The sequence below is a fragment of the Ahaetulla prasina genome, chromosome 9 (genome assembly GCF_028640845.1).
Source record: "Ahaetulla prasina isolate Xishuangbanna chromosome 9, ASM2864084v1, whole genome shotgun sequence".
Taxonomy (NCBI): domain Eukaryota; kingdom Metazoa; phylum Chordata; class Lepidosauria; order Squamata; family Colubridae; genus Ahaetulla; species Ahaetulla prasina.
In genome coordinates, this window is record NC_080547.1 from 11,527,795 (window position 1) to 11,537,695 (window position 9,901).

Below are 9,901 nucleotides of genomic sequence, written 5' to 3' on the forward strand. Positions count from 1 at the left end.
GCAAGAAAGCTCCGGTGGAGGGAATTGGGTGCCTCGCAGCTTGCTTTGAACCTCATGCGCTAGCCTTCCAGCTGGAGGCAGTGGAAAAAACGATGCCGTGTTTGTCAACACGGTTGGCCTTGTTTTGCTTTTGGGCAGCTGAGTGCTTTGCGATGGTCCTGGGGTATTGACTATCTGCCATTCAGTAGCTTTGAGGATGCTGCCTTGCAGACTTCAGAACTGCTGAGTGGCCTCTTAGCGCCCATAAATATTGCACTTTGTGACCAGCGAGGAGAGCATTTGGTGGGGAAGGGGTTGTCCTGTATCATCTCACTTTCTCTGGGCTGGAGGAGGCTGCAAATGTTGCCAGCTGGGTCATTTAATTTCCCGGCTTCTGCTGTCTGCTTGGAATTCTGGCGAGTCATGGCATCAGCAGCCAGAGCCGTTCTCCTCCGGGGCTCCGCCTGCATGAAAATGAGCAGAAATGAGGTTAAGAAGGTGAGAGCTGTTCCTTTGCAAAAAAAGACGATAAGGCGATTGAACTGAGAAGTCCGGTTAACTTTAGGGGGAGGGGAGGAAAAAAAAAATCAGAAATAATGGAGAATCACCTTGGAGGCATCGGAGTCAGGAGGCGATGCTCTTGGGTAGAAGAAGATTTAAAATATGGCTCATCTATACTTGATTTGATTCTACTTGATTCTGCTTGATCACAAGGGACCCGGTGGCTCAGGGGCTAGGATGTTGAGCTTGTCGATCGAAAGGTTGGCAGTTCGGCGGTTCAAATCCCGAGTGCCGCATAACGAGGTGAGCTCCCGTTACTTGTCCCAGCTTCTGCCAACCTAGCAGTTCGAAAGCATGTAAAAAATGCAAGTAGAAAAATAGGGACCACCTTTGGTGGGAAGGTAACAGCTTTCCATGAGCCTTTGGCATTGAGTCATGCCGGCCACATGACCATGGAGATGTCTTTGGACAGGGCTCGCTCTTCGGCTTTGAAATGGAGATGAGCACTGCCTCCTAGAGTCAGGAACAACATATGTACGAGGGGAACCTTTATCTTTACCTATAGTTGATTTAATGGATCAAGGAGAGATTCAACCTAGAAATAAGGAGAAATTTTCTGACAGTGAGAACAATCAACCCATGGAACAGAAGTTGCCTTTGGAAATTGTGGGAGATTCATCACTGGAGGCTTTCAAGAAGAGACTGGACTGCCATTTGCTTGAAATTGAGTAGGGCTTCCTACTTGATTGGGGGGTGGACTGGAGGATCTCGGGGGTTCATTCCAACTCTATTATTCTGTTCTGTTATTCTTTCTATGATTACATATATCCATCCCATCAAGGCCAAAGAAAGTTTGGAATGGTATAGGATCTCCTGCTTGAGCAGGGGATTCAATTAATCAACCAGCCAACCAGCCAACCAACCAACCAGCCAACCAACCAACCAGAATCAATCAGAATAGAGCTGGGAGGGACCTTACACACCTTCTAGTCCAACCCCCTGCTCAAACTGGAGAGCCTATTTCATTTCAGACAAATGGCTGTCCAGTCTCTTCTTAAAAGCCTCCAGTGATGGAGCACCCACAACTTCTGGTGGCAAGCTGTTCCACTGGTTAATTGTCCTCACTGTTAGGAAGTTTCTCCTTAGTCTCTTCTTGATTAGTTTCCATCCGTTTTTTTCTTGCCTTGCCTTCTGGTGCTTTGGAAAAGAAGTTGAGGCCCCTTTTCTTGGTTGGTTGGTTGGTTGGATTAGAAGACCTTCAAGGTCTCTCCCAACCCTATTACTCTACGTTCTACCTTCTTTGTTTTGTTGGTCACATTTTTCCAGAGGAAAAAAAAAAGCACTGCCAATGTGTGAGATCACCCAGTGAAAGAGGAAAGTGTCAGAGGCTTTGATCTGACTCAGAGACCCTGCTGCAATGGGGAGGGGAGAGAGAGGGGGGAGGAGGGAGGGAGAGAGAGAAGGAGGAGGGGGAGGGACAAAGGGGGAGGGAGGAGAGAGAGAGGAGAAAGAGAAGGAGGAGGGAGAGGGAGAGAGAGAAGGAGGGAGGGAGAGGAGAGGAGAGAGGAGGGAAGGCAGGAAGAGAGAGAGAGAGAGAGAAGAAGGGAGGGAGGGGTCGAGGAGAGAGAGAAGGAGGGAGGGAGAGAGGGAGGGAGGGAGGAGGAGGGAGAGAGAGAGAGAGAGAAGGAGGGGAGGGAGGGGCGGTGGGGAGAGAGGGAGAGGAGGGAGAGGGGAGGGGGAGGGAGGGAGAGAGAGGGAGAGAAAGAGGGGGAGGGAGGGAGAGAACTTCTTGGCATATCAGGATTTATGCCTAGCCTGGGGACAGAGGAAAAGAAATTACAGCCAGCCGAATGCTGTCGAATCCTCCTAGTTTGGAAGTGAAGCCCAAGGAAGCTGTTTGTAGGGGTGCAATAAGGGAGAACCATCGAGGCACCCCGAGACCTTGTCTCCCCAGAGAACAATCAAAGTAGGGATTTGCTTTAAAGGCAGGAGCGGAGGCCCCGAGCCAAGAACGCCATCAGCAAATCAAGGTATGTCCTTAGATGCCTCTTACGTGCTTCCTCCAAATAAAACGGTGAATGAACGAGAGGGTGGCCTAGGAGAGCGGGGGGGGGGGGGTGGGGGTGGGGGGAAAGAAGACAATGTCAAACATTACCATAAATGCCGAAAGCATTTCCAGCAACCTCACAGGGTGTGTGTGTGTGTGTGTTGGGGTGGTGTGGGGTTGGGAGGGAGAGAGGGAGGTGCTGGAAGAAACTGGATGAAAAATAATTGACCTTCCTGCCAGAGAATGCCACTAAACAGAAATCCAGCAAAGGAGGGACCTAAAGTCAGAAAGAAAGTGATGTGCGGAAAGATAAATTCACCCCAACGATTTATATTCCTGTTAAAAGAAATATTAGCAGTGGAGGCGGATGGAGGGGTGTTTTTGTGTGTGTGTGTGTGTGTGTTTTGGTATGTTTTTGGTAACTCTAGACTGGCCCCAGGTATCAGTACAGGGATCGAGGTCGGGCATATAAAATCACGAAGACGCTACCCTGAGGAAAGATAAATATATCAATATTTCAAGAGCCGCAACCGTTTTTCTCCTTTCACCGTTAAATGCTCTTCAGCTGCGAGATAAAATCTTCTTTTATCCCGGGGTAAAACTCCCCAAAGCCAGCTACACAATTGGGTTCTCCCCTAGTAAAAATAATAATAATTTATTTATTTATTTATTTTATTAGATTTTTATACCGCCCTTCTCCCGAAGGACTCAGGGCGGTGTACAGCCAAATAGTAAAAAACCCACAATATACACATTAAAACAAAACTAAAACCGAGCATATTACAGAAATGGCCGAAATTTAAAACAATTTAAAACCCTAAAATTCATAAATAGCCCCAGTTAAAAATTTAATAAAACTTTTAAGCCAGTCCTGCTTGAATAAATAGGTGCGTTTTCAGCTCACGGCGAAAAGTCCGAAGATCAGGCACTTGACGTAAACCATTATAATAATAATAAGATGAAGCTGTTAGGGTTTCTTCATCATTTCAGACCAAAAGTTTGAAGCTTTCCTAAGCGGGTTTCCGCCGGGAGAAAAAAACACCAGGCGATTCAAAGGAAGACAAGCTACAGTTTTCCCTCTGGAAGGAATGCTTGGTCCGTGAGTGGGCAGAAGGGAGTGAAAAAAGAGAGGCGGGAATGAAGGAGAAATACCAGGGAGATTTAATGCATGTGGATCTCCAGAAGTCTCCATCAGTTTGACCACCCATATTGTGGCAAACCAGAGAAAAACAAAAGCCAAACGTCTCCCATCTGCAATAATAATAATAATAATAATAATAATAATAATAATAATAATAATAATAATAATAATAATAATAATAGGGGCCTCTGTGGCTCAGACTGGTAAGACAGTCTGTTATTAACACAGCTGCCTGCAATTACTGCAGGTTCTAGTCCCACCAGGCCCAAGGTTGACTCAGCCTTCCATCCTTTATAAGGTAGGTAAAATGAGGACCCAGATTGTTGGGGGCAATAAGTTGACTTTGTACATAAATATACAAATAGGATGAAGACTATTGCTAACATAGTGTAAGCCGCCCTGAGTCTCCGGAGAAGGGTGGGATATAAATGCAAATTAAAAAAAAAAAATACCCTAGTTTTTATAGAACATAAATAGCCTACAAGATGTAGAACAGTGGTGGCTAAACTTTTCCGGACTGAGTACCCAAAGTATGCATGCGCGAACCCCCAAAATGCAATGTGTGTGTGTGGCCGTCGCGTATGTGCCCACCCATGCATGCCTATGCACTCCCTGCATGTGCCCCACCCTCCCAAACATGTGCCCCTGCATGCCCCTCACCCCATACATGCACATGTGCCCTGGCCCCTGTGCATTGGCCCCTCCATGCACCCCATGCCCCGCTCATATGCCTTGCACATCTGCATGCACCCCTCACATTTGCCCTGCCCGCCCGCACATTTGCCCTGCCCGCCCGCACATTTGCCCTGCCCGCCCGCACATGCACGTGGCCCCGGCATGCGCCCTGCGACCCCGCATGCATGGCAGAGCCCCGAAGACCAGCTGGCCGGTGGGAGGCATGCACACATGCACAGCGGACCTGAGCTGGGGCAACAGCTCATGTGCTTATAGAGAGGGCTCAGCGTTCCACCATAGGTTCGCCACCGCTGATATAGACCATATAGAGATTGGAAAATTCCTACGTTCAACTTGTAATTTATCCAGGTGGGATCTTGACCTGGAGAAACCCTGAGGCTGCCCATTTTCTCGCCAAAAATGAGTTTTGGAACCGCCACCGAAGAATTGAACCCTGAGTAGATGAAATCTTAGGGAACCACCCTTGATCTTAGCCCAAAGGCCAAGGAATATGTCCAGGATCTGTTGTGCCTCGCTCACCCCCCTCTCCGCAGCTGGGCCCCTCTCATCTCCTGCCAGACACTGATAGTACAGGAGAATGTCCTGGCATGCCTCCAGCCCCCAGTCCTGGCACCATGCTCGGAGAAACTGAGCAAACAAACCTCCCTCCGATAGCAAGTGTGCCTGAAGCCAGCCACGAGCTGGGATTACCGGCAGCTGGGGACGAAATGATGCAGTGGACAGATCCTTGCTTCCAGAGAATGGAGAGGCGACGTCAGCAAAAGGAAGGGAGGGGCAGGCCTGGATAAGTGCTGAGTCATGGAGCCACACCCCATGGCCTATATAAAAGATCTGCTTTCTGGCATTCTCTGAGTCAGGCAAAGTCTAATCTGGATTGCTGAAGTCACACCTTGGATTCCTGCCTGCCTTGAGGACTCTGATAGGACTTTGGCGGAGCTGCAGAGGCACGTTTGATACAGACTTCCCTGACCCGGCCGTCAGAGGACGAGTGGGACACGACAGGATCTTGATCTTCAAATCAGTCTTAAGTGGGCCCTTATCAAAGGGACCTTCGTGGGGCCTTATCAAATGAGGTGCACAGAAGTGTGGACAGAAAATCGACTGGAGAGGCACAACCGTATGAAACAAGCTCCGACTGTTTTTTTCCCTTAATCTGCTAGTTTCTTCTTTTCCATTTGCAAGAAGGATTTTTATGTTGCTACGCAGCACTTGGTAAGTGTCTCATGTTCCTGCAGCAGACCAGGATGTGCTCCAGGTAACCAACATCCTTTTCTTTGTTCTTCCCTACTGTTTTGTTTTTTTTAAAAAAAAACCTTGACTGGCCCCTTTGGAGCACAATAGGAAAGCAACTCTATGTGGCTATTGTGGAGGAGAAAGTGTGGGTTGGGTTAGCATGGTAACAAGGTGTTAGAAATTCTGTTTATATATAGCACCACAGAGCAAGGAAAGAGTACAGTCACCATGTGCTTTACTGCTCATCTGTTTTACTGTAACCATCCCAGACAAATGGGTTGACAGAATAGCAGAGTTGGAAGAGACCTTGGAGTCAGGGGTGGGTTCTACTTACCTTTACTACCGGTTTGCAGCGGGAGCGCACGCGTGCACATGCACAGGACTTTCTGCACATGCACAGGTGACCCATGATGACGTCGTGGCAGGTGAGTGGAGCCTCCCACTGGTTTTACTACCAGTTCTATAGAGCCGGACAGAACCGGGAGCAACCCACCACTGCTTGGAGTTCTAATTTAGTTCAACCCTCTTGTTGTGCCTCGTCTGCTTTCCCCGCAGCCGGGGCCTTCTTATCTGCTTCCGAACACTGAGGAATGTCCTAGCATGCCTCCTGGCCCCAGCCCTGGCTCCATGCCCAGACAGGCTGAGGAAGAAGAAGCACCTCCAGCCCCCAGCCCTGGCTCCATGCCCAGGCAAACGGAGCAACTAGATCCCTCCCCCTCCCCCACAGCATGTGAGCCTGAGGAAGGTCAATTACCAACAGCTGCAGACTGGAGTGACCCTCGCTTCAGGAGAATTGATAAGCGGCGTCAACAGAAGGAAGGGAGGGGCAGGCTGGGATAAGTGCTGAGTCATGGAGCCACACCCCATGGCCTATATAAAGGATCTGCTTTCTGGCATTCTCTGAGTCAGGCAAAGTCTACCTTATCTTGGTGAAATCACTTTCTGGTCTCCTGCCTGCCTTGAGAACTTTGCTAGGACTTTGCTAGGACTGCTGCAGAGGCACACCTGATTCGGATTTCCCTGACCTGGCCGTCAGCGGAGGAGTGGGACACGACACCTCTGCTCAAGCAGGAAACCTTATACCATCCCAGACAAATGGTTGTCCAATCTCTTCTTGAAAATCTCCAGTGATGGAGCACCCAGAACTTCTGCAGGCAAGCTGTTCTGTTGATTAATTGTTCTCACTGTCAGGAAATTTCTCCTTATTTCTAGGTTGCTTCTCGCCTTGATTGGTTTCCATCCATTGGAAGCTAACCGATGTTTCCCAAACTCAGCAACTCTGAGTGGACTTCAACTCTCAGAATTTTGGAAGTTGAAGTCCATGCCTCTTAAAAGCTTCCGAGATTGAGAAACACGGCTCTACAGCATCTTGACATATGACACGCGGAAACAGAGAGGTGCTTCACAAGGCAGAGAAGTTGAAAATGAAATAAAATGGTTGCGGGAGTACCTGCACTGAGCTTGATGAAGTTTTAAAAATCCCGTTGGCCTCCATCTTAGCAGATTCTGGAGCTCAGCAATTGCACCCTTGTTAATGTATCTCTGTAAGCCTTGGTCTGTCGCGGCTCACTCTGTTCCTACCTGATCTTCCTCACAGTTTAATTTGCCACCATAACACAGAGGCTGACTTTTTAATGAAAATAGTACTTAATCCAATTTGCACAAAGTCTGCCCTAGAGTTATTCTGAGGCCTCGCTCGGCTACACGTCTGCCTTGAAGCCATTTTCGATAACTCAGGCAATTGCCTCTCCTGATTTGCAAGTCAAATCTAAGTGTTATATTGGGAGAACCAGACGTCTGATCTTTTTGCTGCTTTCTGTTCCAGTTCACCTTATTATATCCACATGAGTCAGTTTATAGCTTCATGGATATACAGGTAGTACTCGTTTAGTAACCACAAATGGGACCGGCTAATCAGATGTTAAACGAAGCAGTCACTAAACGAAACCTCGACTGTGCTTAGGATCTTATTCCACCTCTCCTTTGTTTTACAGACCTGGGAAGGTCACAAATAGGACGATTGGTCATAAGATCATCACCATTAGAACTGCAAATGGTTGCTGTATGAGGCAGTCGCTAAGCAAGGACTATACACCTTGTTTTAAAAGTTTGTTTGTTTGTTTGATTTCTGTAGCTATCAACTCTGGGGGTTCACAATTCAGAAACATATATTGCAGTTAAAATTGTAAAAACATTTTAAAACATCTTAACACTGGAAATTTTTAAGAAAATGTTGGATAACCATCTGACTGAGAAGGTGTAGGGTTTCCTGCCTGGGCAGGGGGTTGGACTAGAAGGCCTCCAAGGTCCCTTCCAACTCTGTTGTTATATATTATATATATTATAAAACAACAAAAATGGTAAAAAACCATGAAAACTCTAAAAAAAAAAAGCATTAAAACTCAATTTTAAGGAATTTCCTACCTTTCCCCTAAACTGAGCAGATGAAGCTCCCTGCATACAATCTAAGTGATAAAACTGCATTAGCAGTGGAGCAGCCTAGAAATTCTGTACACATAAACCAATCGATCAGTCCATAAAATCGGTTAGCCACCCATTGGAAAACCTCAACAAAGCCTCCTTACATGATTACTAAGGCCACAATCTTTTATCTCTCTGTCCAGCAGCTTCTTTAATCTCTGGCTCAAATGGTTTCCTGAAGCCAGTTTAGAAAGCAAATACGGCAGCTCCCACTTTAAAGGCTCAAGCAACGGGCTTTAAATAAGATGCAATTCTTTTGAATCAATTTAACTGCTCCTCTTCCCAGGAGTAAAGATACTGGAAGCAAGGGCACCTGTGCAAACAACATCCGGCTTTGCAAAACGGAAAAATACAAACAAGAACAAGGGCGGTGGGCATAGGAAATGACAAGTCGAAGGGAACAGCGATTTATTATGGACATTATCGAGAAGAAAACAAATGTTGTATTACAGCAGTGTTTCGCTGGGGAATTCTGGGAGTTGAAATCCACACGTCTACAAGCTGCCAAAGTTGAGAAATATCGCTACAGGGTGAGAGAAAACCAAGATATTTTTTTTTTCTGTAACCTTGGAATAAATAATGATTCACTTTGCATCCTTTGTTTAAAATATTTGTCTTCCAGTTTCGCTATCCCAAGCAGAGAGTTTTTCCACGTTTTTCAGCCAATATAAAAATTAATGTTTCTGCAAAAGGAGTACAGATCAGGAGGCGGGGGAGGGGGAAGAAGCCTGTATTTTATTGCCGATGATCAAATATTTGTATATATGAATTTCCTGAACAAATGATGATTTGTACGTTCTACAAAGGCCAGAGGAATTGAAGAGAAATCTGACCGTCAAAGCAACATAGCATGATGCTTAGCAACAGATCAACAGAAAGAGGGACTTTCTAGAAGAGATATTTTATTTCATGGCATACATGGCATGACGCTTATTGTAAATTATTTTCCGAAGAAATGCAAACATTTCCTGCCCGTTGAGAAAAGGAGTAAAATTTTAGTTCTAAACATGACTCTTCCAGAAAACAATCCCGTGTCCGGACGGTGTATATATACATCATAAAGCAGTCATCGTGTCAGAGTTATTTTGAAACAATCTATTTTTAATTTCTTACAAATAGTTCATCATGTCTCTGGCTTGCTTGCTTTCTACTGCCAGGTAAGACGTTAAAATACTCCTCGGAGATGCCCTGCTTTCAGTGCGGAATGCTCTTGCTGTCGGCTCCATTATTTAGCATTTTTCCTGCGTGTCGGAGATTGCTCTGAAAGTTGATTTTAAGAGTCGGAGTAGCCAGTCAAGATTTGAGTTTTAGATGGAAGAGGTGCAGGGGTGGGGATTCAGCCAGTTCAGACCAGTTCGGGTGAACCGTTTGTTGGGATCCCAGCGCTATGCCGTTCTATTTAGCTGCATTTTTTAAGCTGTGTGCATGCGTGCAAGCCACGCACGAGAGCAACGCGCATGTGCAGAAGGCCCCATGCATGCACGGAAGTCGTGTACTCACTTTTTAAGTGCTGGTGAACGGGCTGTTAATTCATGAACCGCCCACCTCTGAAGAGGTGACCTCTCAGAGCATGAGAAAACAAAGAAGTTAAGACAAGAGAGGGAACCAGATGATATTTTTGCTGGTTTCTAATTCCGGTTCAGGTTTCCAAATCTCCATGAATAGGTTAGTTATCTTCATAAATAGAGGTAGCCGTCAATTTACAACAACTTGGCAGCTGTTAAGTGAGCCATACTTGAATTTACAACCTTTTTTTTGCCCAGCGAATCGCTGCAGATGTTAAGTGAATCGCACAGCTGTTACATGAATCCAACTGCCCTCGT

The 9,901-nt window shown here is 46.4% G+C and overlaps 1 long non-coding RNA gene across 1 annotated transcript; it reads left to right on the plus strand.

The window, feature by feature from the left end:
• The first annotated feature begins 2,283 nt into the window (after window positions 1-2,283).
• On the plus strand, window positions 2,284-8,650 carry LOC131204099 (uncharacterized). Its single transcript, XR_009156531.1, has 3 exons — window positions 2,284-2,510; window positions 4,713-5,619; window positions 8,365-8,650. It is a non-coding gene; the product is annotated as an uncharacterized LOC131204099 (long non-coding RNA).
• The last annotated feature ends 1,251 nt before the right edge of the window (window positions 8,651-9,901 follow it).